General features: G+C 36.1%; 1 long non-coding RNA gene across 4 annotated transcripts in view; it reads right to left on the bottom strand.

Annotated features, from left to right (window-relative positions):
• LOC135304690 (uncharacterized) overlaps positions 1–27,038 on the bottom strand; it is a 102,441-nt gene that overhangs the window by 4,135 nt on the left and 71,268 nt on the right. For all 4 annotated transcript variants that reach the window (XR_010365966.1, XR_010365969.1, XR_010365967.1 and 1 more), the window contains 2 exons: positions 3,171–3,248; positions 1,265–1,328 (listed from right to left, as the gene is read on the bottom strand). This is a non-coding gene — a long non-coding RNA (uncharacterized LOC135304690). The remainder of the gene's footprint in view (positions 1–1,264; positions 1,329–3,170; positions 3,249–27,038) is intronic.

The following is a 27,038-nucleotide window of genomic DNA, read 5'->3' as shown; positions in this document are numbered from 1 at the left end:
AAATGCAGTGGCTCTTAGGAAAGAAGCTCTTTACTACCTCTATTTGTTGTCATATTTGTGGATATCTTTTCATGTTCTAATAGAATTAAAGCTATCATTAATAATTTAAATCATAAATGTGATTTAGTGAGTAAATAAATGTTAATCCTTGGAGTAGTTTCTTTAACTAATTTCTCTGACAAATTCCTCTGTACACTACCTGAAAGAAGGCTGTAGCACAGTGGCTGTCGGTCTCTTCTCTCAAGTAAAAAGCCACATGACAAGAAGAAATGGCCCCAAGTTGCACCAGGGAAACTTTATTTTGAAAACTGGGAAAAATTTCTCCACCCAAAGGATTGACGAGCACTGGGACAGCCTGCCCAGGGAAGTTCTGGAGTCACCATCTCTGGAGGCATTAAAAAGACATGGCACTGTAGAAGTGGCATTGTAGGCATGGAACTTAGGGACATGGTTGAGCGGTGGACTTGGCAGTGTTAAGTTAGACTCAATAACCTCTTCCACCCTAAATGATTCTGTGATCCTATAAGCACAAAGAGCATTTTGAACATAGTGCTTTTCAAATGAAAGTGTGTTTTTGTCTTTCTGTTGGTGGGATTATGGGTTTTAGATTACTCTGAGGGATTCAGAGTTATGACGAGGAAATAGGGAAAAGGAAAATGTCTCTAGTTTTTCATAGCTTTTATAAGTAAGTAAACAGGAGAACCCTATGCTGATGATGTGTGCTAATGGGAAAGACAAAATAAAGGAACAAAGGCCATTAAATTGAAGAATTGTTAGTTGGGTTAGTTTTACTTACTGAATTTAATAAATACTTACATTAATAAATTCTATTTGCTGCTTCCCTCACTTATCCTTCAAACTGATCAGAAACCACTGAATATTATCAGCTAAATAAGTGAAACAATTAATTGTATCTCCTTTGTGTCTTGTGTTTTGCTCTGTTCCTTCTGGTATTCCTAGTCTCTGCTGGCCAAAGAATAAGTGAGATGCTGACTAGCATGTAACAAAACTACTGGAGGACTCAGGACTACCGAAATGACATTTGTCTCGCTGCTTTTAGCCAAGTAGATTTCAACTAGAAAGAATCCATTTAAATATATTTAGTTGTCTTGATAGTTGAAGACCAAGGTCTTATTTGCTGAAATTTTTTGATGCAACACTATAACATGTCTTTTTGTTGTGCTAATTATTTCCTTCCAGCTGTTACAAGAGCATCTGTTGTACGTTGTACAAGTACAAGTAAAGGTACAGCCTTTCTCATTACCTTCTGCTGATGTTTCTACTACTTCCAGGCTTAAGTTCCATTTCTGACATCGCACTGGTACCTGCTAAAAATGGATACAACAAGGAGAAAAATTAAAGTAAGCATAAAATATGCCCTTCACCGGATTTATGCAGCACTTGCCAAAATAGTTTGACAGTGTGATACAACGTTTCTTTGGTACAAAAAGGCAGAAATAAATTAACCATTATAGGTTTATATTGTGCCAAATATCCTCCTCTGGCTCTGCGTAGAGGCTATCATAGAGATGTAATAGCTACAGGCTCCTTTTGGGAGAAGTCTTCATGACAGCAGTCCTAGGCTGCCTGGGCCACATGTTGCCATGCACAGTCCTGTATTTCAGTTGTAGGATCTGTAGCCCTCACACTGCACTTCAGCCAAGAAAATGCTCCCGATGAGCAGGATCCCACTTTGTTCTGCTGTGGCCAAAATATGGCCCACGCTGGCAGCCTTTGTCAGTATCACGACTCAGACCTTCAGCATCCTCACCTATTTTGGTGCTTCATTCATAGCTCAAATTTTTTGACACATGGTGAAGAGAAAAGAAGGTTCATGAAGCTGGCACAAAGATTTCACAGATTCCCCAATGTGGAAGCTGCAGTTTTTAGGACCACTCTTGTGATCATATGCACAAGGCATCTGTGAGTTCACCACTAAAAACCTGTCACTGTGACTGACACAAGTCAGGTCATTCTCCTGGTCAGTATTGCACTAAGAATATGACAAAGTCACTACTGTTTGACACAAGCTGAAACAGCCTCTCCCTAAAGTAAGAAAGCTTCATGGCTATTAAGGGCAAGAATCCACAGCTCTTAAGTATGGGATTGTGTGGATTTTTAGAAGACATATGTAAGAGAAGTGGGCAGATAATGTGAGAAAAAAGAATGAAGAAGCATGATGATTTGTGTCTCTACAGTGTATCAGCATCATGTATCTCACAGAGTATCCATTCTGGCATAAAAAAAAAAAAATAGCAGAGGGTCAAGTGGTCCTATTTCACTATTATAAGTTAGTGATCCAATTTTTTGAAAAGGGCTGTTAAACTACTAATGGAATTGTGGATCAATCTTTGCCTAGAAGGCAGTTGTTGACATGTCTGAAAGAATCTGTCACACTGTATTAGGGTCCATCCCAATCCTTTGGTGGAAGAGCTGACTGAATTGTTATGCAGGGAGGGAGTATGTGATGTTCTGGGAGCAGCTGATTGGAAAGACACCACAATGTTTTTGATGCAGGTCAGCACTGGCGTAAGAGGCAGCCATGAGGCAAGGCTCAGATGTCCACACAGGCAAACCAACCTTTGCAACATAGCTCCCTGCTGAATTTTCAAAAAGTTTGTAAAAGTTGGAAAATACTGATCTTAGGTTTCTGTCATCTTTGTAGACAAGGAAAGTAAAATTTTAAGAAAATTTGTCTCATAATCTTCAGGACGTATACCACAAACATTGCATGGACATGCATTTAGCAAGCAAGTAGTCAAACACAGAAGCATGGACCATGAAAGGATGATTGTAATTTGGGATTTGGGGTTTTTTTTAATATCCTTTTCTCTCCCTCGGGTCAGAACTCCCCTTGTTTTGCAACACCAGAAAAATTTAGTAGGTGGATTTGTCTGTATCCAGGCTTGACCATACTGAATGTATAGGCTATTTTAGATAAAGGGCATTTTATGAGGCTGTGTTAGATAAAGGTGTTGAGAAAATGAATTCCACAGCATGCATTATAATATGATTTCTTTCATCTTTTCAACCTGTGTCACAAAACATCTCAAGTTATTATGAGAACAGATCATAAAACAGTTTTAGCAGGCATACAATGATACAACAGAACACAGAGTGATATTCCACTTTGCTTAAATTAAACTCTTAAATTGATAGCCATTACTTACTTACTACTGCTTTTTGACTACATAAAGTCTTTCATCTGAAAGCCTTTCAACAGCATGGGAGATGATGATACCCTTTTTCTGAAAAATATAGAAATGATATGTAGAGAGGTTAAGAAACTTATCTGATATAGATGATTCTGGCAATAGAACTCACACCTCCAAGCAGCACAACCTAATTGGGTTTTGAGTCTCTATACATGTCTCAGTTAGAGAAAGGTTTTACTGGAGGCTTGTCTCCTAATCCCACATGAATCTAGAAAGCTTCAGCACTTTATATGGATCAAGCCTATGGTCATACTAATCCACCAGCTTTAAAAATTTAATTTGTAAGCAAGATCAGCTTTATCACTTCAGCATGCTCAAGCAGCTCAAATCAGAGTGAGCATGATTTTTACCATAAAGTCCCCAGCAATGCAAGTTTAAGGCTTGTAATGTTAAATAATTCATGCTTAAATTAAGCCCTCAGAATTCTTATGACATCTCGCTGTTTGCTGTAAGTATTCTGCCTGTGGTATAGTGACAAACCTACCCAGTTTTATACTGATATTTTCCATTCACTTCTGTGAGATAGAATCAGAACTACTGAACTGCAACTATAATCTCTGCACCAATAGGTAGAAGAAGTCTGTTTTACTTAAACAATTTGGGAGATCCAACAAAGTTGTTGCATGGTATTTATAATGCTCTGAATCTCAAAGAAAGCATAATATACACTTTTATGACAAATAAAACTAGTACAGTAAACTGAAATATATTGATTTGCTTTGAAACAGACATACATTATAAATAGGTTAAGCGAGGAAATAAATAGGATATAAATAGTATATAAATAGGTTAATAACGAGGATAGGTATTTAAAATCATCCTATATTTTTGTAAATTTATATGTTGGAGGGTTTATTTTTTTTTCTTAATAGGCTGAAATGGATACTTTCAGTTTGTGTCTTATTTGCAGAGCATATTCCTTTGTTGTGCATGTGAAGTAATCAAGGTACAAAGCATTACCTCCAATGCCAGATGGTCATTCCATCACAACTTTGAATCATGTAACTTTAGTTCCAAAGTAACTTTAAATCATGTGAGCCATGTCCATTGTTCACAGGAGAGTTTTCAGCAATATCCTGTCACAGGATATTTCAAGTTATTGAAAATAGATATATTCTATTCTTTCTGTATAAATTTTCTTATAGTATCAGGTTCCATGGTGGTCATAGGTTGAATCATATATCTGTGAAGTACCCATTAATGTTTGAATTAATTCTCATTTTTGACCAATTGACATGTACTATTTTCCTGGATGACTTTGTATTTGATACACAGTGTACTCTGTATTTAGTAAATTCAGCTGATAAGTCAGCACATGAACAGACAGCACTGATATTGTATTCTGTTTGCAGAAGAGTCTTCTGCATTTCATTTTTGGATATTTTTGACTGCTATCACAAAAATGAAGGCTGAGTGACAGAGGTGACCTATCTTGACAAGCGATACTGCTGTTTCACAGAGGACCACAAAGAGGAAAAACAAGAGAATGAAGAGAGAAGGCTTGATTTACGTCTTGTTCAACATACAGTGCATCTGGAATTATATTTTCCTTTGAAGACTGCTTCAAGCACAGAACTGACAATGAGGTATAATTTATCCACAAGAGAAATGGCAGGGTCAGCATTTCAAAGTAAAGTTTAATGTAAGTGTTGAATGAAGTAACAATAACTGTGCTAGTCACTCATCTGTCTTACCATTCATTACAGAATACAGAATATACCAAAATCTTTATATTCTATATTTAGTATCTAGGCATTATATATTATATTCAACATCTTTGCCTATTGTACTTGCTTACTTTTTCTCAAATCCCAGGCAGTCTTGGATATTTTGGTTGTATTTGGAGTGAGGCTGTACAATAAGGCACAATAAAATCCCCATGGCATTATTTCCTTAGTGTATAGATGATCACACAGAAGGCAGTAGGTACATTTAATAAAGTAAGATCCAATCCATGGGGAAAAAAAAAAGGATTATTTGTCTATAAAAATTACTCCTATAATGTTCATTGATTTCCATTGTCTTGATTTTCAGGAAGATTCTATACACTTTGATCTATACTCTGCAATCCTATTTGCCTTATATAAAACTTCCAAATGAGGCTTTCTTTCAATAGTCAGAACAATATCCTACAGACCAATATCAAAAAAGAAAGACAAAACAACATTTTTTTCTTAGCCTGTGGGTTCCTTTTTTTTCATTACCTGAACAAAAAAAGGAATATATTTCTAGTATTAAAAAGAAAGTTTAAGTTAAATTGCATTAGAATTGAACATTTTAGAGCAATATGTAGCTCATGTACAAAACTAAATAATTTAGTAAATTAATTTTGAGCTCGGAACTCTAAAGTAACAATTTGAATTTAAAAAAAATAATATTCATTTGAGCTTCCTCTTTAAAACATTTCTCTCACAGTGTAAAAGGTAATCGTAAGTCCACTTAACACCTAAAAGACAAGTAGTTTTAATTATGCATATGATGCAGAAGAATCAATTAAGCAACAGAGTAATTGTAATATGACTAAGGTCAAATATGCAAGACAGTGGCAGAATAAGGAATAGAACTCTTTTTCATTCTGTAGCTACTATACATAAATGAGATGGAAATTAAAAAGTAATTAAGGAAAATATATTGAATTTGTATTTGTAATAGACTACAGGGCTTTGGCTTTCTTTTCTATGCTCTGGCAGAACCCAGGGGACTGATACACATTTGCTTGTAGGTGCAGGAGGTAGCTCAGCTGCAATGTTTTGATCTGTGTACCACAGGTTGCAATTGTTCTCTAATTATGCATTTTATTCTGAAAGCATTGCTCATCATACTTTGGCATTTGTGATTTGGTGGAAGTGACTGTGCTCTACAGTACATAATATGTATGCAAATAAACAACAATTTCATGTGAGGAAAAACATCACACAACCTTAAAACTAGCCTATGGTTTTCCTTGTCTTATTCTTGACCAACATTTAATAACCTCAACAAATAAAATTTACACTTAACATCACTATTTTTTTTTAATTGTGTGGTGAAAGCAGGGCCTAAGTTTAAACTTTTTTATCTTTCTCATTCAAATTCACCTAAAATGTCTATTAGATTTTTGTATTTCCAAAAAAAGTGCAGTGCTGATCTACCTAGAACTACCTTGTGTACTCATAACAATGGCATTTCTGTATATAGTTTAGTACACATAATAGAATTTAGCAAAATATCACAGTCATATGCTTGATTATAGATGATCCATGGAAATTTCTACCAGGTGTTTTTCGCTACACATACTTTAGCTTTCAGACAGATAACCTGCTTTCAGGCAGGAATGGCAATGAATACTGAGCATTATCAAGTTTCTTGTACTTTTCTAGTTTAAAATGCTCTGGCCATATTATCACTATCCACACTATGGATATAACCTTCCCCTGCCCCCTGACACTTTAATTCTTTTGGAAAAACCAGTTGCCATCAATTAAGTGTATTGAAGGAAGCAAGGCAAAGGAGAAAATGTGAAAAGAGCTACTTTCCATACTTTTTGGTTTCCAAATAGGATAACCCAGAAAACAGGGGTTTTTAAAAAATGTAAAAAGGTTGCATGAGAAAGAATTTTTCACATTCTCTTATTTTTGTCTTTTTTTGCTTTTTTTTCAAATAAAGAAAAAGATAAATTATAAAACTGGACTTTATATAAAAGCAATTTTTAATTTACAATTTACAACTAAAAATATTATTCAAAAGAAAATGCTCATTTCAAACAGTCTAAATAGAAATGTATAAAATTTCATAAATTACTTTTCTACATGGAAAACTTTATTGTCTGTTAAGAATTAGCATCTGGATCTCCTAGAACCTCCATTAAAGAATTATTTTCCTTTGGTGGGAGCTGCTGCATTTTGTGCATATGAAACATCATGTGTATCTGCACGCTTGCAGGAGAGCTTAAAACTTCTCCCATCCCTTTACAATTGTTTTGTGAGCAGAGCCTTTCAGTTCTAAATGCAATGCAGTTATGAACGAGTACTAAATAACACGATTTAACCATGTTTGACTCAGAGGAAAAGTAAAAAATAAATAAGTCTGCATGCAGTAAACAGCAAATTCATAGAGAATTTACAAAGGGAAAAAATAACAAAATTATTATAATTTTACTGGTAACAAAATTAATATTGTCTAGATAGGAAAGATGTATCTTCAGAGGAGAAGCAATATCTTGACGAAAAATAGTTATATCATCCAATATGACACCAGTGTGACATCACCATGGCCTAGAGAGAGTAAATGTGCAAGGGGACTTATTCAGAGAGTTCTTTGGGAAGCAGCCCTTAAAAACAAAGGAGTCCAGGATAGGTGGGCATGCTTCAAAACAGAGATCTTGAAGACAGAGGAACAGACTGTCCCTGTGTGCCCAAAGACAAGTCAACGAGGTAAATGTCCAGGTTGGATGAGCAATGAGATCTTGGAAGAAATTAGGAATAAAAGGAGGATGTGTTGTCTTTGGAAGGAGAGTCAGGTCTCTTAAGAAGTATTTAAGGGGGCTGCTAGAGCATGTAGGGAAAAAAAATAGGGAGGCCGAAGCTCAGTTTGAACTAAAATGGCGATTTCTGTAAACGATAATAAAAAGTGTATTTACAAATATATTAATGATCAAAGGAAGGGTAAGACCAGCCTTTATTCTTTACTGGATGAGAGACGGAACTTAGTGACTGCAGATGAGGAGAAGGCAGAAGTGCTTAATGCCTTCTTTGCCTCAGTCTTTAGTGGGAAGATGGCTTGTCCCCAGGACAACTGTCCTCTTGGGTTGGTAGTTGGTCCCCCCCATTATCCAAGAGGAGGCAGTCAGAGAACTTCTGAGATGCTTCAATATTCATAAATCTATGGGACCAGAGGGGATCCACCCCAGGGTGATAAGGGAGCTGGCAGATGAACTTGCAAAGCCACTCTCCATCATTTACCAAGAGTACTGGCTCACTGGTGAGGTTCCAGATGACTGAAAGCTGGCCAATGTGACACCCATTCACAAAAAGGGTGGGAAGGAAGATCCTAGCAAATATAGACCAGGCAGCCTGACCTCAGTACTGGCAAGATAATGGAGCAATTTATACCAGCCAGCATGGGCTTAGGAGGGGTAGGTTGTGTTTGACCAACCTGGTCTCCTTTTATGACCAGGTGACCTGCCTGGTGGATGCAGGAAAGGCTGTGGATGGTGGCTATTTGGACTTCAGCAAGGCCTTTGACATTGTATCCCACAGCACACTCCTGCAAAAGCTGCAGCCCATGACTGGACAGGAGCACTCTTTGCTGGGTTAGGAACTGGCTGGATGGCCGGGCCCAGAGTGCTGGTGAACGGTGCTGCATCTGCCTGGCGGTCAGTCACCAGTGGTGTCCCTCAGGGGTCTGTGCTGGGGCCAGTTCTGTTCAATATTTTTATTGATGACATGGATGAGGGGATTGAGTCTTTTATTAGTAAATGTGCAGATGACACTAAGCTGGGAGCGTGTGACAATCTGTTGGAAGGTAGGAGGGCTCTGCAGAGAGACCTGGAATGATTGGATGGATGGGCAGAGTCTAACAAGATGAAGTCTAATATGTCCAAGTGTCAAGTCCTGCATTTTGGCCACAACAACCCCCTGCAATGCTACAGGCTGGGAACGGTGTGGCTGGACAGTGCCCAGGCAGAAAGGGACCTGGGGGTGTTGGTTGACAGCAGCTGAACATGAGCCAGCAGTGTGCCCTGGTGGCCAAGAAGGTGTCCTGGCCTGGATCAGGAATAGTGTGGCCAGCAGGAGCAGGGAGGTCATTCTTCCCCTGTACTTGGCACTGGTGAGGCCACACCTTGAGTGCTGTGTCCAGTTCTGGAAGGACTTTGGGAGGCTTGAGTGCATCCAGAGGAAGGCAACGGGGCTGGTGAGGGGCTGGGAACACAACCCTGTGAGGAGTGACTGAGGGAGCTGAGGGTGTTTAGCCTGGAGAAAAGGAGACCCAGAGGTGATCTTATCACTCTCTACAACTTCCTGAAAGGTGGTTGTAGCCAGGTGGGGGTTGGTCTCTTTCTTCAGGCAGCAACTGGCAGAATGAGAGATCACAGTCTCAAGCTGTGTCAAGGGAAATATAGGTTGGATATTAAGAAAAAGTTTTTTACAGAAAGAGTGATAAAATTCTAGAATTGTCTGCCCGGGGAGGTGGTGGAGTCACCATCTCTGGATGTGTTTAAAAAAAAACCTGGATGTGGCACTCAGTGACATGGTTTAGTTGAGGTGTCAGGGAACAGGTTGGACTCAATGACCCTGAAGGTCTCTTCCAATCTTGTGATTCTGTCATCATCAACAACTATAGGATGCTGCAGTTTTTTAATTAAAATATATTCATCTTGTTATTTAAAGAATTCTAGTGTCAAAGACCTTAGAAAGTGAAAAACTGTGATAGACTTATAAAATGTGCTGTTAGAAGGAGAGATAATCCTGAGCAGATAAAATTTTTAAGGCTGAAATATTAAAACATTATTGAATATGATTATTGTATTATTTGAAAAGGGAAAGATTGGTTTAGGGATTACAAGAATAATGATAATATTTTAGAACTCTTTTGCTAGCATCTGGTAGAAGAAAATTATCTGTTCCTTTCCATGTCATGAAAGACTATGAATTGTCCCAAAATGTGGAAAACTTCTGCTCAGAAAAAGTAGACTAAACTAAGCATAAATGTCAAACTGTGTCCAGTACAGAAACTAATTTTCTTGCCTCTCTATTTCTGATTGTAATTCTTTCCAACAGCCAAATGCCAATAACAGATTATTTGAGTACTTCTTGTAAATAGAAAGGGTCCAAATTTATAAATTTTTATCTCGTAAGCACAGAGCAATGTACAGACTGGTTTTGGTCAATTTATACTGCATTTGCTAGTGGAAGTAGTAGACAGGTGGCCATTAGTCTTTATAATCTAAGGTTTTGTTCCATTTGAGAGGAATAGATAGATAAAATCAATACATAAAAAAGGGAATAAAACTATTAATATCAAGAAAAATAATGTTGATTAAAAGATACAAAGAAATTTATGAATGTGTAATATTTTTCTAAGGCATTCTGATTGTGCAAAGGGTCTTTTATCATTTTAATAAAATTTCTTTGTATTTAGAATTAGATGTCTGTAGAGAGAATTTAGCATTAAAGTTTATGATTAGCAAAAGAACCCTTGGTACACTTTCAAAAAGCTAATGGTGCTAGCAGGGAAGAAAAAGTTTCATGAAACAAGGATATAGATGCATGCTGTGATAACTCTTAGGGGGCTAGTTCTCATTCAACAGAATTTGGCTGCTCCAAAGGAGACTGGTATGGATCAAAAAGCTATTTAAGTCAACCAGAATGTTTCTAGTCACTCAATGGGAATTAAGCAAGTCTGTGGGAATCCAAACAAGTAGATATGTATGTTTTGATGTCTGCTGCAAACTCCTACTGAAATCTCCAGAAATCTCTGCCACTGAAGTTAGACAGAAAATCAGTCATGTTTAATGCAAGATTTGAACTGCGGTTTGTGAAAGCCTGACTATTTTTTTTCCTTTTTACTGAGCACAGGAAAGAATATCTATTTTCTCAGAAATAAAGCGCAGGAAAATACATCCAATATCCATGTTTTGTAGTGTGCTGAAACAGATACGGACATATTCAAATAGCAAAGCTGTGATTATCATTTGATTATTTTATTTATTTCCATTAAAAATTGTTAAACTAGCAGCAGTGACATGCCCAAATATCACACTTATAACCAAGGCCACTCATGTCACTTGAGGTGAGTGTTGCAGTGAGTCCTGTGCTCTTGGTTTCCTTTGCCTCATGGTCCAAATGCTGTGACTGCTATTGGCATGTCACTTGGTGGTCCCAAGCATCAGCACAGGTGAGGTAACAGTACAGGGTCGTGGATGAGTTGTCCACTGATCAGTTTAAACCACCCATAAAACAGTGGCAGAAGTAAAACGTAAGAAATACAACTGATACAAAGGGTTATCTGAGATCTTTGTGGAGAGAGCAATTTCAATCCTATGAGTTCAATGGCGTGTGAGACCTCTAAGAGCAGGCATAACTCCTACAGGAATACAGACATAATGTGTCCCTTTGGAAAAAGAGTTTAGTCTGGTTCCTTTCACATTGCTGTCTCTATACATAAAAATGTCTGTGCTTACAAGAGAGACTGGTTACATGGTGGTGGGTGTGCTGGTAGGGTGCAGCCAGTTGAGACACTGTGAAGAGCAGCCCAAGGAGTGCCTGCTCCTTGTTTCATCCTCAGCAATGTGAAGCTGTGAGCTGTTTTCCAGAGACCAGACATTAGGTCAGCAATTGACTGAGAAAAAAACATTGTCAAGTCTACTCACTGTAAAATGTGGCACCCACTATATACCCACAGTATATTATTTGTACAGAAACCTTTACAGCAATGTATAAAATTGCTCCATGTAATGTCAAACTTGTATCTGTAACTTTGGTGTGATCTTAAGGTTTTTCTTGTGTATCTTTAAGTTAATTGTTTGCTGTGCCTTGCACTTGTATGAACAATTATTTTTGCTCTGGCTGCATAATTGCTCAGTTCCTTCTCTTATGTTATCCAGCACTGTGAATTTAATTACTCCTCACCTTGAAGCAATTTCTGATTTATCCTGTTATCTTTGTTCCAGGGTGGTCCCACATGTGCTTGAAAGTGCATGAATTCAGCTATCTCCATAGTGCCACCCTAATGCTGCTTCAAGTAATTCAGTAGTATAGGCAATGCTTGATTATAGAACACAGTTGCATATTTAAAAATAATATTAATTCAAGACTTTTTTTTTTTTTTGCTGTGTGAGAAATTTGTATTTCCCCTCTATCTGAAGAGTTCAGAGAATTTTCTATTATTATTTTTGTTTAATGGGAAACAAAGCATGCAAATCCAGTTGCTACTCAGTATTCATTCCAGAAAAAAAATTAGGCAGTGAACTGGATTCAATAGGAAAGGAATAAGTACGTGTCATGTACATGTTGGAATAGCAGACATTCCCTCAAGATAATATGAATTCTCTTGCTTTTCAGTGAGTCAACACAGCAATTGTGCACTGCCCTCAGGGTATGCAGTGCTCTGCTCATTGGGGCAGAAATAATTTTTTTCATTCATGTTATTCTTAGCAGCCCTCTTTGTTATCCTCTCAAAGGGAGTCATCCCTGGGCATCACTAGGGACAGGACTATACAGCTGGATGAGTACTGTTCTACCAAACACAAGAAATAGCAACACTTGTTCCAAAAATAATAGGCTACCTTAAAAGAGTGTGAAACAGACAGTCTTTTCTAAAATATTATGACTCCTGGTTCAAGCATGATGCAGAGAGACAGTGATCTGTAGAACTGTAAAAAACCTCAGTGAAATCATAGAAGTTGCTATTCCTCACTCCTGTGGGGTGGGCACTGGAGGTGTCGTAAACCGACTCCCAGTCTGATGTGCTTTTGCCTGGGATTTCAGATTCTGCCTCAGATCATCATCTTCCTGTCCTGTTGCTTGTGGTTGCCTAAGCAGCCTGAAAGTCTCTGTTTCATGAAGCATGAAACGCCATTTGTAAACGGTAAAGTCCAAAGGGAAAAAGTGATAGATAACTTAAAATGCTGTGTGTAGTCTACTGGAAAAAAACACCTATGCAGCAATTTTTTAATGAAATAATTTTTGATTAGACTAGGACTATGCAGTGCATGCCATGCACTTTTCTATGAAGATAGAAAAACAGCTTTAAAAAGGTTTCAAAAGTTAATATCCTCATTGGGCATGAATGACAGTTTGATTGTGGGGGCTTTGGTTGATGGTTTTAACTCTTTGAAATCCTATATAGCTAAAAAGAATAATTTTCTCTGGGGTACATTACAGAGTGAGGGTAGAGAAAAGAACAATGAGAGTTTTAACATTATATAACAGTATAAGTCCTATAACAATGAGTTTCCAAGTCCTGTAGTTTTCTCTAAGGATGTGTCCCTTCCAACTTCAGCATCTCAGCATCTCTTAAGCTTCAACCATTTTTATAGCTGTATCCCTGAAGTCATCTGCCCACACAATTTCCATCTTCTATTAGTCATTTGCAAATATGTGAGGATCCTGAAGTTGAAAGCCAACATTTATTTTCTAAGTTCAAAAATATGTCCTTCACTATCTTGATTTGGGGCAGGAGGAAATTTTTTTGGTCACAGAGGTTGCCTGTTGCAAAAAATACTAAGAGATTTGCAGGAGGTTTCAAGGGTTTGGGGAAAACATATTCAGCTCACATATGTACAAGGCACGTGTACTACCCTGTGCATAAGACCTGACTATACTGCAAAATTGTTCATATGCTCTGACAAAGTATGGGAAGGGCAGGTTTCTGGTGTCATGCCCTGAACACACACAGTTTTATTCATGTTGCACAGTTACATGTTAACCTTATATGCAGAATTTGGCTATGCTATTTTGAAATACATTTAATTGTTTGTACCTCTTTTTCTGTCCAATCATCTTGGTTAGATAAGTGATTTCCCACCTTAAAGGTTTTCCTTACTTCTTTTCTGTTTCAATCCTCAAAAAATAAGGCTTTGGAATGTTAGCTAGAAAAAAACAAAAAAAAAAACCCACCCCAAACCACCCCCGCCCCCCCACCAAAAAATATTGCAAAAGTGTGGTGTGAAATCAGGAATAAGTTGAATATGCTAGAAGTCAAAAAGGTATTCTGTTAGATACAAACCCTTACTGAACATCCTGTTCAGGTTTCCAGTCAATAGCAATACACTTGTCTGGGCTCTTGTGTATTTTCTTCATCCATAAAGATGAAGAGATGCTTTGGAAGTCATCTTTTTGACACAAATCTGGCTTTTCTTTTACTCTGATTTTCAAAAAAAAAGAACCCAATTATTACGGGGCAAGGAAACTAATTATTACAGGCTCAAAAATGAAATCTAGAGAATATAAATAGCGGCTCATTCCAAATTGATGATTCCTGAACATGCCATATTTTTCTAATAATGTGAAAGATTTTTTTGACACAGATTTATTCTGAATAACTTTATATATTAGCTTCCTCAGTCTAATATTTTTCTTGTTGCTTTCCTTAATAGCGTACTTCTTTCCAAACCTTTCAAATACTGATTTACAAATAATCACACAAAAAAAATTAAAGATGAATAGCTGAATAGCTGCCAGGTGGTTTCACTTGAGAAGAAGAAGGGGGAAAACTCTTAAACTGGCTATTACTGAACTTCTTCAGTTAATTAGAAGATGTTAAAATTCATGCAATTTGGCTCTTAAAATGCATGTGAAATAGTTACCAGAATGGTGTAAATATTTATAATTGCATTTTCTGAAAGCAGTTAGAGTAAGAACAGCAAATTTTGTGAATTCTGAGTAAAAATATATTTGAATAAGTGTATGGAACATGTGGATTCAAGAACACGAATATAAATTTCATTCTGTTGTTAAAAAGTAAGATTCATATTTTAAAAAATCTGTTCTTCCCTTTTTTTATGGTTGAATACAAAGAGGGTTTTTATTTTCATCTACCTCTTCCTTCAGTATCTTTTAATTTGAAAATGTATAATTTAAGGTCCACAGAATATTTGGATATCTCCTTGCTCTTTAAAATCCTCTCTTAAAAGGTCTTTTGTTTTCTTATATCCTTTACAGATATTGATTTTCCAAAACAAAATTTAACATGTATAAGACAAAGACAAATCAACACGCATGCTCTTAAGTATATTCTATATACTTGTACAGTAATAAACTGTGGTAATAGCAAAGGTTATACATACCTGTATAATCTTATGGCTGATATGAATAAACAAAATCCTCAGTTTTATGAATACACAGCAATTTTCTTTTCTTTTTTTTCTTTCCAAATTCCCCAAATCCCCGCAAAAAACCCCCAAAAACCCCCAAAACCAACCAAACAAACAAAAAAAACCACCCTCAACCAAACCAAATATTGCATACAAGCTTTAGTTTAATAAGATTGCATTTAGTAAAATTTTAACACCCTAAGTGGACCTCTAGAAAGTAGATATTATGATGAGGGAAGTGGCGCTGCATTAAGAAGTAATTTTCAATTTTAACCACATTCTACCATGCCTGTATGGTACTATTTATCTATTATTATCTTATATTTTTACATGATAAGATGATGTTTAAATTTTTTCTACTTTATTCTAAGTGCATTTATTAAAAATTTGTATGGCATTGTGAAGTATGTGTATACATATATTTCAACCCAAAAGAGAGAAAAACTGTGAAAGTATGGATTGATGCTATGGCACTTGAGCCACTCCTACACTGAGACATTCTGGCATACTGATACATTTGGCATTCTGCTTGAGACAGATTTTCAGCTTCAGCTCTGTTGAAAAAATACACTCAAATGAGTTTTAGAGAAATGTGTGATTATAATCAGCAGTATACTGCGTTTTGTGCATTTTTAAGATAAATCAGTACTCCACTACAGTGCTTCATAGCCAAACCTTCAGTATTTTACAAAAAATCTCTGTAGATTATTTATCAAGGCTTTGTGGGGGAAAAAAAAAAAAAAAAGAAAAAAAAAGTAAAACAGCCTATCCTGAAAACTGGGATTGATGTTCGCAATTATAAACAGTCGCAGCCTAGTCTTGCATTTCCAATTTAATTTCCCATTGACAAAAGAGTAAATTATACCAATTGTCTTTGTTACTGAACATTCTTATTTTGGGGAAAAAAAAAGGCCACCTACCAAAAAATTAGATTGCAAACTTACGTGTATATATTAGGAGAAGATGCTCTTTCAATGTGAAATTGCTTCACCAATGAAAACTTATTTTCAACAAAAATAAAAAACAGCACAAGTCTAAAAAATTGTAAGAAGAAACATTCAGGACATGGACAGGATATGTGTGCATATTTGCCAAGTCATATGTGATATTTTAAAGTGGTTGTCTACACATGTCAATAAATTATTTTAAGATACATAGGTTCAGCATATAGTATTTTTTCCATGTGTTTAGAAGAGAATAGTAAGTTCTTTAAAAAAAAAGTAATCAATATTAGTTATGGTTAATGACACTCAAAAGAATGTCATTAACTTAACATTAAAAAACAATATGCAGGTGATCTTTAACTGTTCGCCTGCTGAAAACAGTGTAAAATATTATATACCTATATATGTAGTGAAGGAAATTATAACATATAAAAAAGCATTTCTGAAAAAAATTTATTGTCATACAATCCATTTTTTGCAGAGATAGGAGAAAATTAAAACTTTGTAGCAATATGAAGGCTAAACTGCCAGGAACAGCTGAAATTTTTAATACATTTCAGTGCAGTTATTTATAAATGTGTTTAAAAGCACATACAGCAGAGCAGTACAAGAAGTTCTTTGTGCAACCAGCACCTGATTTCTACTGTTCAGATGACTCCAAACACAGGCTAGTTTTTGCAGTTGTGGAATCAACAATTAACTGTCTCTATACAGCTGCCAAAAATCATACACCAGAACTGGCTATATTGTCTGTTTCTAGAAGCCTTTTTCTTTTGACTCATATTTTCATGTTGAGGTAGTATCACATGTGAGCAGAATGCTTCCGAATAAGCATGCTGAAATCCCGGCCTGTTTTCACTGAACTTTGTCCCAGAATTCAAGGGAATTGACATTCTGCCAGAACTTTGTTCTTGCTTCTGTAAGAAAATACCAAACTATGAATGTTACACCTTTCTATACAATTTCAGTTCTAATAGATATAATTCATACTTCAGCTGATGCCAGTGAAATCCATGATCAGTCCAACCTCATTGATTTTTTTAATTTCCCTTAAATCCACAAAAATTCACATTATTAAATTCCATTTAATTCACAAATTAATAGGTTTTATATATTCAAATTGGAAGAAAAAGGAAAAAAATACACATCTAAATCTTCTACTGTTGACTTAGTTTTAATGGAAAACTATTTATGTCACCATAAAAGTAACAAATACTTTGCTGAAACAATTTCTGTGAAAAATGAAAATTAGAAACAATTATGTGTTTCTTTTTACAATCAGTGATTATTAATTTGCATTAATAGAAATTGTGTGCACATTCAAGAATAGTGATTAAATCCCTACACAACATAATGGCAGCAGAGCTTAGCAATAAAAGCAGTTTTAAATGAAAACTTGAAGAATATTGCTCTTGGAATGATTATTAAAAGCATTTTAAGAAAAATATTTACATTTTTTTAGAATGAATAATTAGACAATAAATTAATATAAAATAAATAGATTTTTTTCCCCTCTCAAATAGCAATAGATTCTTCTTGAACACAAAGTATATTTTAAATAAACAACAGTGAACTATAAATCTAAGTATCAACAAAAATCTGCTCAGTAGCAAAAAAAAGTCAGAGTCAAAGAACACAAAGCTGCTTCTTCTGTAGACTGTACTTCAGCAGCATTTTTTTCCTTTATGTTACAGTTGCTTTGGTGATCTAGCTCTGTAGTTTCGTGGGAAACCTTGCATCCCTCCACTCCTGCTTTCCCCTTCACTTTTAAAAAACTAGAGAAAATTAGGAAAGAAATACAACTGTAAACCCTTTGCTTTTCATCTGACACAGGTACTAATTTGATAATTTTCTACCTGTATCCTTTGTTGTTAGCACCAAGCATGTTCGTGTATAATGGCATTTTCAAGGCCAGATCTGCAGCACATGCAATTTTTTTTTCTTAGGGCTGCTAATTATAAAACTCTGGGGAAAATGAAGCTAATGATTTACAATACTGTAGCATAAAATTTTTAAATTGTAATGGTGGCACTGCTGGGTAAAACCCAGTGACATCTGTGGAGTTAATAGCCCTTGCTGTAAGGGGAAAGCAGCTACAACTTCTCAGTGGAAAGATGAAGTCCTGCCCAATGTGAGCCAACAAATGGTCGGGGCAGCCACAGGAATTTTCTTTGGACAGGGCTGAGAATACAACTTCATCTTTTCACAAAATTACTGCTGTGTCTTTCAAGAGACAATGAATGATTTCATAAGTTTGGTGGTTTTTTTCACCCACTGCACACTGCAAAGCACTGCAGTTGCTTTTGCTCAGACCTAAAAATCCCTTAAACACTGGAAAGCATTTATTTGCTAGATTTCAGGAAGAGATTAATGCCTGTGAACGGGCAGTTCCAGTGGAAAACACAGCACAGCATAGCAGTACCTTGGTCTGCAGGTCATCACAGCTTCTTTTGCAGTGGTTACTATCTGTGTAGCACTTTTCATCCTAAAAAGGATGAAAATACAATAATCTTCCCTGAACTGCTATGAGGTAAGCAAACATTGATAATCCTACCTGATTAATGGGAAAACTGCACAGCTGGGTATTCTCAGTCATATTGAAGTTGGTAAGGCACAATTTCACTTATGGAATGTAAAAGGATTATTTACATGTGATATTTGCACCACTTCCACCATATAAACTACCAGCTCTGCAGTGGGCATAAGTGAACTGGTATAAAAGCATTTCTGCTGGAATAGCTTATACACATTTGATTACTGTGGCAGGAGGACTGTAATAGTTATACAGCAAAATCCATTCTACTATCTGTACTGATTACACTATTCTTTGGTTAGGAAGATATTTTATTCAACTATAATAATTTTGTAAATATAGAGATATATGTAGACATGACCCTTAATGAAAAAATAAAAACATAGCAAAAAAAAGTTAGACATTTCATACTTTCCTGTCTTTGTTACTCTTTTGCTTGCAATTTAACACCACTTTGTTGTAATGTGTGCTGTGTCTCACTGTGTCTACACTTTTATATGTTTTAGAATAAGCAGGTAAGGACACAACCAGCTGAGTCAGTTTCATACAACTGGTTTGACTGTTGTATTTGAGCAAGCAATCTGTGTGGTGGGTGGCAAATACATTTGGGGATTCTGTTTGTCTAGTCTCAAGTAACCAGAAAATCGTGGCCATGAGCTACTTCCAAGTTGCAAGTAACAGTTCCAATTGCAAATATTATGTTTTGGGGAACTATGGGTAGTTGTCAATGGTTTATGTAAGTATTAAACCAGAGCTAGAAAAAAGGACCAGGAAAGATTGTAACAGAAGCTTTGGTTCAGCCTGAAAGGCAGCCTGAAAATATAGTTTATTTGCTCATATTATTTATAAGTTACAAAGGAGAGGAATAGACTTCTGTATAGAATATAATTCCTTTGCTTTTGAATAGCCTTGATACCAGTAAAGTATTTCTTGACAAGGTTAAGGTGGGAGACTTTTATACTGCAACTAGTTTGCAGACCATGTGGATACCCTGGCATGATGATGGACTCCTCTAGACCTGTCCAAACCAAGTCCAGTTTCCTAATACCCTGCACCTCTACTCTGCCTTTTGATGGGAATCCAACAGGGGGAGGCAAGAAGCAGACATTTGGAATACTTCCAGACCTTGCCCTGGCATGGAATCATACATTGATGTTCCACAGTTTGAATATAAACCTAACAGCCAAAGAGCCAGCAAAATATTTAAATCCTGCATTTCAGAAGTTACAGTTTCACATGGCTCCACAGCTGGCAGGCAGTTTCAAAAGTTTCAATACTGAAGGTAAATTCCATCTAAATTAAACCATTTTCCTAGGAAGAGCTATACTTACCGAGTTCTGCCATTTGTCATCTTGCCATATGTCAGTGGTATTGCAATTTTATTATTACAACTGCATGAAAAAGTAAAATTTAGTTTCAAAGCTAAGAATATTATTAAAATATTCCTAGGTATATATTTTTAACTCTGCATAGACAGCTAACTGAAGAACCATATCCAGTTTCCACAACCTCATTTGAAAATTAAATTTTGCTTGGATTTTGGATTTCGAGTTCTTTCTCCAGTGTGGCAATAATAGAGGATATCACAAATGAGAACTACTTTTTTCTTACTCTTAAGCATTTCTATTAATCATTCTATTCTCTAGTAGCATGAATATTTAGCGGTCAAAAGCATTTTTTAAGACACTGACATGTCTGAAAACCATAATAAACTTTAACTTTTGAACAGTAATGATGTTCAAGATGAAAATTGCTCATGACAAGAAGATGAACATTCATGACAAGTTCTCCTTGAAGAACAGCCACCTTTGGTAGAAAAAAAATCTCTGCCCTTTTCTAGTATTTGAATTACATGTTGCTTTCAGTTTTTGTCATATCTGGATGTCAACCAGTTGGCTGCCACCCAGTTTCTGTTAGCAGTTTTCTACATTTTGTTAAGTCAGTTTCTCAGCAAAATTTCCTGGGTGATTGAATTCTCATCAGAGAGGAGAAAGAAAAAAAAAAAAGAATATTTCAAATAATCCGGTTCCCCTTTTGTAAAGTTAAGCAGCTCATGCTCTGCTAATCAGGACAGCAGAATGCAATGACAGATGCCTTTTTTACCACTTTGCTTACTGAACATCAGCTATTGCCTCAAGCTCGTCTTCACAGACATTAATAGAGCAGGAGGAACTCCAAGAGCAAGGCTGTAGCAAGACAAACTTTGCTTAAACTTTGTGGAAGTTGGACTGGGAGCAGAAATGTGGACTTTAACCTCAATTCTCTGCTAAAATGGGTCGTCAGTTTCTCACATATGCATGGAGCTAATGGGCAGATACAAAAGTAAGTTCCGAAGTCAATAACAGCAACATCTGGCTTTTCAGCTTTCAAATCTAGATGTGAAGTGAATTAACCATTTTAATTATTTCACATTTTTATGCTAAACATCAAAAAAAAAAAAAGAGAGGGAGAATATATTTCACATGTCTTTCATGAAACAAGTAACTTGTTTTGGAAATTAAGAGTGTTCTTCCAGACTTATGAAATAGTCAAGTTCCAAAGACTTTTTTTTCCCACCTTTTTTTTCCCATTTTCTGGCCGATTTTATCAAAATCTTAAATTTAATGAATACAAGTAGAAACAACAACACAGAAAGATAAAATAAAAATATCTAAGGCTGTTAAAAACCTACCCAACTATAAAGTTCAAGCCCTAGAACATATCCTGTTCCAAGAAAGCTTATTCAGATCTCTATGCTGCATAGAATTGTTACCTTAATGCAAGGCCATTACAGTCTTTCTTTTTCATGTGTTTTCCTCCTCCAAATGGATTGTTTCCAGTTGTTTTTGTATGTGTACTGAGGCAGCCAAGTTTGCTTTATCTGACTTTTAGACAGTTGTTAAATAGATGATGCCCTCCATCCCACATAAAAAGGAGTAGTTAGAAGAAACAAATATGCTTATTTCAGGATTCATAGCAATATCAGGATTCATAGCAATATCATTCTGGGAACTGTTTAGTTTTTTGATAGTACTTTCATTCTCCTCTGAGTTTTTCCTAGAATAATAAAATGCAGTTTAATTGCAAGGCATGTCTGAAAATCCAGAGTTCAAAAAATATATGTGCCATTTATACAGTAGACTAGCATTATAAAATTATTTTGATTTTCTTTTTTAAATCAGAAAAAACACATCACTACTAAAAAATGGCCTTTTAGAAAGGCAGCCCAAATTTTTCACTTTTTCACAGCACCTGTTTTCTTCCTATTGGTGAGGAAGTCAATGAGATTTCATCACTCCAGACTTCTGAAATTCGAAAGGGATTTTTAATATATTAGTTGAAGGGTGCAACACTTTTATTCTGAAAATTTATATAGCAATAAAACATCTTACTCATCTTGAAAAACTGTCTATTTTTCATAGAATCATAGAATGGCATAAGTCTAAAGTTACCCTAAACATCACCCAGTCCTAACAACCCTGCCAGGGTCAAAGACACCTTCCACTATAAAAAGTCGCTCAAAGTCCTATCCAACTTGGCCTTATGTTTGTTTTCTCATACCTAATGCCAAAATTTTTATTTCCAAATCCATTTGAAGATGTTTCCACCCTTCAGCTGAGTGAAACTCAGAAACAGAGGAAGATACTTGTTGAGTTGATTTGAGTTTCTATTTTGTTTGTTCGGTTGGTTGGGTTTTGTAATTTGGTGGGGTTTTTTTGCCAGGGAGGAGGTTGATTTTTAGGGAAGTGCAGAACAATTCACAAAATAAATAAGAAATAATTCCTCATAATCTGGGTACTTCTGTGGAATAGATATATCAAAGGGGTAGGATTGCAGATCAGAAAGGAAGATATTTTTGAGAAAAAGACTTCATGTTAGGTAAAACATGCAAGCAGAAATCCTACAAATACATTTAGTAGATATGCAGAAACAAGTCTATCTAAATTATATCCTGCTAATGAAGGGGAAAAACCTCTTGAAAATATTTAGCATTGAGTTCACATTATCCTTGTACCTGTAATCTCATTGTGTAATTATTGCAAATTATAAGATATATATAATGATACTTAAATAAATTTTAAAATATAAAACATTAATTAAATTCCTTTCTTCAAATATACACATATATAGTAGAGGGGTTTTTTTTCATTTGAATTGAACATTCCAGGCTTTTTTGATAAACAGAACATACTGAAGTTTTCTAGACAGTGTTAATGCAAAGTGAGGAAATGTCTAGAACAACTTGGCTATTCTACACCCCTGGAAAGTTTATAAGCCATGTTCCTAATAATACCAGAATATCACAGTGTGCAAAAGAGGTATTAGACAGACAGTGAGAGGGAGACCAAGTGAGCCATCACTTGGTGATGGATTAGATCTCATTGGATGAGTTTTTTAAAATTTTTTTTCTGTAAATCTATTTAGGAACGAAAGAACTTTATCTCCTTCTAGGTCCTTGAGAGGCAAGAGAGAGGCCAGCATAGTCAGCAGGTATGAAAAATCAGATGACAAAGAGGCAGGGACATGTCTCACTCTCTGCACAGTGGATGAAGAGCAGTGGATGCTTCTCTATTTCAGTCTTTAAGAAGAGCAAGGCCTATCTGACTATCCATGCTCCCCTTAGTTCTAGTACATGGAATATTTTATGCAACACAAATATTTCTGAGATTTCTCTGAAGCAGTAGTGATCCTCACTAGCCCCCCTCCCCGAAGCAAAGTCCAACAATGTGAACCTGTAGTTCCTGTTCAGACACTGCACAATGAATACCTGAACATGCAGAAACCCCCCAAATATAAGAATAACCATAGACTTCATAAAAGATGTACGGCAGCATGAATATTTATTCCTATGGCCACTTGTGAGGTACTGATGAACACTAAGATGAAAATGTCTCAGTATTGTTTGAAATTCATTTTGAGCTGTTGCTTAGAAATCTGTTTAACTGCAAGAACTAACGTTAAGTGCTTTAGTTGCCACTTCTGTATTCGGAAAAATACTGGAGAAGCAGCATTTGAGCTGTGGTAGCAGACATGAAAAGAAATGTTCTGGGATCCATAGTCGTCATGGGGAGGAGGACAGAGAGAGCCTCTGTTGCTGGGTGGTTCTGCTCCAAGGAAGATTTCTTTGGACAATCCCCTTGAGTGCAGAGGGAGGCTATGTTGCTAGGAGGATTTCTTCGGGCAACCCTCCTTGAGAACCAATAATTTTATGCTGTGTATGAGGAATTATGAACTGCATCACCTACCAGCCTCCTGCCCCTGCTTGTGCACCAGCCACCCACTGACTGATGAAATCGGTGGTAACTCTCTCTCAACTCTCCAAAATATTGTTTATTTTCCTTCCTTTATCTCTACCTTTCCCATCACTTCTGTTAGGGCAAATTTCTGTATTAGTAAACTGTTTGTGGGTGTAGCATTGACCTCATTTATGACTAATTTTGCCACAGGAATCATTAGAACTTCCCTGGTCCTCTCCAGATCAGGACATGAACACCACTCTAAATAGCAAATAGAGGTACATGTTTTAATGTTATTGGATAATCAAGCAAACTAAAACTCCAGAATACTTTCCTGTATGTTTCATAATATGGTGCATATTTTTGTTTTCAGTACTGCAGGTCCTTACACACTGGTAGTATAAACTTCAGTCACTTTCCTTTTAAGTCCATTTAAATCATGAACAGTCACAAATTTTATGAATAGATGTGGGAGTTTAGATAAGTCCCTGCCTTTTGCCCAGGTCTCCAGCAGCAGGCAGTAGCTTTATTGAGGTGGCCAGCACCCCAAAACCCACTCTCATTCACAAGCTGTTTAATAATACCTGATTCAGGCTATGATAGGATGATTTTTTTTTTAACACACACAAAACTAACAGATGTAAGACTTAAAACAAACTATATAGTACACAAAAATAAGGGGGGAAAAAAAGACACTACTAATAGATACATTCAGCTCAAGGTAAAAGGTACCATTAATTTTACAGCTAGTGAAGAAATAATATAACTTAGGATTCAATGTACCTCACCATCCAATTGTTGATGGGGCACAGATCAAGATCCTTTCCCTCAATTACTGGGAAAATAACTGTGGAATCTGCGTCCGAAATTCGGAGAGAAGTCTCGAACATTTGTTAGCACGTAACAGCCTTCTGTCTTTTTGATAACTTGTCTTTTTACAGTTTGTAAAACAGTATCTCTCAGTCAAGGATATTTCTTTTATCACTTCCCACATCTGCTCTCCAGACTTCGATGCTGATTCTTAGCTGGGGCCTGAGCCTTTTAGGCAGCAGAGATGACCCCTTGCTGGGCCTTTAACCCTGAGTTATCTCTTCCATATCTGCACCAGCTCTCTGTCGTGGAGAGGGGGAGGACACGTCCTGCCACAGCAGCTGGTAAGACTGGTACTTACACTTGTGTAAAACCATCACTGCAAGGGTTTTTTTTTGGTTTTTTTTTTTTTGCCTTTTTTTTTTTTTTTTTTGTGTTCTTGGGGGTTATTTTTCCCGAAGGTAATAATCAGTTCAGGCTCCTGTAGCTTTTGCCACTGCCTTCACCTCCAAGTTAACAACATTGCATTTGGTCAGGTTTCATGGCTATGGTGCTGCTCCACTGCTGGGAGACAGCAGATTTGTCCCAATGCTGAACAGTCGGCTCTCTGGGGAACTTTTTTTTTTTTCCTTTATGCACAGAAGATGGACTGAGAACAGAAAGCCCATGAAGAAAAAATGCTGTCTTTCCGTTCTGCAGCATTTGATGGATAAATTGTGAGGAAGATAAATTATAAAAAGGTGGTATTTCAGGTAATTCCAAAATTAGGCACAAACTCAGGATAAACATTATCGGGGGGAAGGGGATATGATTTTGTGACCACTAAGGAGGAAGGATATGGGCAAGCCAAAAATAATCCTGGAACAGTATAGTAACTCAGTCTCAGGAAAGGTAAATGCTGTCAGAAACTTCTTCATGTCTTGACTGTTCCATCAGGAGGCAGAGAAAATGCATAGGCACCCTCTCACTGCAATTCCAAACAGGTCCCCCTAAGAGCTTTATCACAGTTAGAAAGTCTGAGGTACCACTACTCTAGAAACATTAAAATCTCTTTTTCTGCTATTTCTCAAACCAATGATAAAAACAAAAACAGCAATAAAATTAAAAATCATATTTTCAGACATCTTGAAATATTTACAACATAAAATGCATTTTAACTTCTCATCAGAATAGATTTTTTTTTTCTTTCTTTTTTTTTGTGAAGTATGGTTCATGCTTCGTTCAGAAATTAGATGAAACATAAAAAGCACTCAAAAGTAGGGTCGGAGTGCAAGAGATTAATATGGAAAGATGTTTTACTCATTTTGGATACTTTCCTTTGTATATTTACCAGAAACTTTAGGATATAATATATTTCAATTAAATCCACCATACTGCATAATCCTTCTTGTGTAGGATCCAGAGTGTTGCACTAGGAAAATGCTAAGCTTCAAATCATGATAAAACTATGATTTTAAAAAAATTATGACTCCAGAATGGGATTCCTGCCCTCTAACTTCAGTCATTCCAAATATAGGAGTTTATACAATTTCAGTCTTCAAAGCTTCTTTTTGCCTGGAGATAATAAACTGGAGACTTGACTAGTGGAGGAATCTCAATAACTCAGGCAAGAAATGTAACTTTTAAAGCACTAAATTTGGTAAAATGAAGAAATATGAGGCAAAAGAAGAATATTTTATTTCAGAGGCTACCCCAGTAAGTACAAAAATGACAGAATTACAATGATTAATGATGTAAGAATAATTTATCTGCCAGAAATCTTACTGGAAAAAAAAAAAAAAACCAAAACATGCTGAAGTTTGCTGGTTTGGTTCCTTTTTTTCACAATTCGCCTTTACTTTGTTGAAAGGAGAAGGTAAAGAAGGAAATGTAATTTCTCATTTTAAAGAGTGACATAAATAATAAAATTCAGATATTTCTGGTACTTCTAACATACTGAAAAATTTTAATATAGATTCCCTGTGATCAAGGGAAAAAAAAACCCAAAACCAACAAGCTATTAAGAAAAACAACCAAACAAACTAAATCAAAATACAGATTTGGATTAACTAATTTCAGTAAAGTAGATTTTCAAGGAAGATCACACACATTTTCATAGTTACCAGATTCAGTGACATTTCTGTTGGGCAAGAATACCCTACACTAAACCACACCTATTAAAAAATCTCTTGTTCTGTCACAATTGCAAGCCTATTATAAATTGAGAGTTATATTATGCTGTTCACTTAAATCTATTTGGTGCCAAAAATATTGAAGTTTTGACTGTATTGCAGGTAAAATATTCCACAACTTTGGAAACATTGGATCTCAATGCAGAGTTCTGTTTCTGTAAAGAAAAGTCTAGTCCCAGTACAAGGTAAGAAGTTTCACAGTCAAAATTTACATCATTTATCCCTATGGCACAAAAAAATTTTCATCTATGTACACTTCTAAGAATTAAAAAGATAAGGATCCTTTGCATATAACATTTTTTATGATGGAAATCATTAACTAAACTTTACATGTTCATACTACTGAGAGTTGAAA

This window comes from Passer domesticus, chromosome 1, assembly GCF_036417665.1.
Source record: "Passer domesticus isolate bPasDom1 chromosome 1, bPasDom1.hap1, whole genome shotgun sequence".
In the NCBI taxonomy this organism is placed as follows: Eukaryota; Metazoa; Chordata; class Aves; order Passeriformes; family Passeridae; genus Passer; species Passer domesticus.
Note: the sequence above shows the minus strand (reverse complement) of the source record. Positions and strands in the feature narration are given on the sequence as shown.